Here is a 1845-nt window from a genome sequence, read left to right as displayed (position 1 = left end):
GTGTCAGGAGTTGTAAAGGCAGAGAAGAGAGTGTTTGCAAAAGGAGGAAAGTAGTTTGCTGCCCTTTTAAGGACTGAGTGAGCAAGAAGAGGAGAGAAAGAAAGGCAGAAAGAAGTGCGAGTCCGGGGCTTAAGCCTTTCCAAAAAAAAAAGAAAATCACAACCACAATAATAATAATAATCTCAGTTGGAGGCCGCGGTAGGTGGCGGAGGGAAGCACAGGTTTTTTGATCCGGATTCCAGTTCGCTTCTCTCTCTCTCTCTCTGCCCTCTGTCTCCTTCCTTCCTCCTTTCCTCAAATTGCTCTCCTCCACCTGGTCTCCTCTCAGAACCCCGTGATCCCCCCCAATCACCCCTGCCCGCAGTGTTCCTTTACACCTCCTCCTCCTCCTGCACCTCACCCCCGCAACTCCCCCCCCCCCGCCCGCCTGGCACCGCCACCTCCCGAGTTCCCCGCCGCCTGGAGGGTCTCCTGTCTCCAGCAGGCTGGGCCCACGTGCACAGAGCCTGCATGTACAACAGATGGAGATGGAGCTGAAGCCGCTGGGCCCGCAGCTGAATTTGGGAGGTGGCGATGGTGATGGCAACGCCACGGCGGCGGTCCTCGGCAACCTAAAGGCCCGGGAATGCCTTCATGGTGTGGTCCCGTGGGCAGCATCGCAAGATGGCCCAGGAGAACCCCAAGATGCACAACACTGAGATCAGCAAGCACCTGGGCCCCGAGTGGAAACTGAGTCAGAGATGGCAAAGTGGCCGTTCAATGCTGAGGCCAAGCGGCTGCGGGTGCTGCACAAGAAGGAGCACCTGGATTATAAATCTCGGCTATGGCAGAAAACCAGGACACTCATGAAGAAGAATAAGTACACGCAGCCCAGAGGGTTGCTAACCCGCAGCAGCAACAGCATGGCCAGCGGGGTCGGGGTGGGCGCCAGCCTGGGCGCGGGCGTGGAACAGCGCATGGACAGCTACACACATGTGAAGGCTGGAGCAATGGCAGCTGCAGCATGATGCAGCACCAGCTGGGCTGCCCTCAGCACCTGGGCCTCAATGGGCACAGCGGTTCAGATGCAGCCCATGCACCACTATGATGTGAGTGCGCTACAGTACAACCCCATGACCAGCTCGCAGACCTACATGAACGGCTCTCCCACCTACAGCATGTCCTCCTCGCAGCAGGGCACCCCCGCAATGGCACTTGGCCCCAAGGCCAGCTCCAGCCCCTCCGTGCTTATCACTTCCTCCCACTCCAGGGCACCCTGCCAGGCCAGGGACCTCCAGAACATGATCAGTGTGTAGCTCCCTGGTGCCGAGATGGCAGAGCCCGCCACCCCAGCATGCTGCACCTGTCGCAGCATTACGAGAGCGGCCCGGTGCCCGGCACGGCCATTAACGGCACATTGTCCCGCTCGCACATGTGAGGGGGCCTCTGGACAGCGGACTGGAGAAGGACTAGGGGTAGGAGGGGAGGTTGGGGGGGGGGTGTTAGTGGGGTGGGGAGTGGGGGAAAGACATTTTCAGAGTAAAAGGAAACAAACAAAAAGCCCGGGAAATGGGAGGGGTGCAAAAGTAGAGAGTGAGAAGGAAGCATGACCAAAAAAAAAAAAAAAAAAACAAAAAACAGGCGCATGCAACAAAAATCCTGGTGTGCTGACAAGGAAGTACATGTCATTGCTCACAGCAAATGGCGGCTTCAGAGGAGACCACCCATCTTTTCTACGCTCAACACAAAACCCGAGATACCAATGAGAGAACGTTATAAAAGATGTAGAGATGCTGGACTTCTTTTTGTGGGGACCGTTTTTGTACAGAGAAAAAACCCGGGCGTGTGTGGGCTGGGGTGGGCTGG

At 56.9% G+C, this 1845-nt stretch overlaps 1 pseudogene; it reads left to right on the top strand.

Annotated features, from left to right (window-relative positions):
- Positions 1-521: 521 nt before the first annotated feature.
- LOC121152608 lies at positions 522-1417 on the top strand (annotated as a pseudogene).
- The last annotated feature ends 428 nt before the right edge of the window (positions 1418-1845 follow it).

The sequence above is a fragment of the Ochotona curzoniae genome, unplaced genomic scaffold (assembly GCF_017591425.1).
Source record: "Ochotona curzoniae isolate NIBS_2020 unplaced genomic scaffold, NIBS_Ocur_1.0 contig_2582, whole genome shotgun sequence".
Lineage (NCBI taxonomy): Eukaryota > Metazoa > Chordata > Mammalia > Lagomorpha > Ochotonidae > Ochotona > Ochotona curzoniae.
The sequence above is the reverse complement of the archived record's forward strand: the minus strand, read 5'-3'. Positions and strand labels throughout refer to the sequence as shown.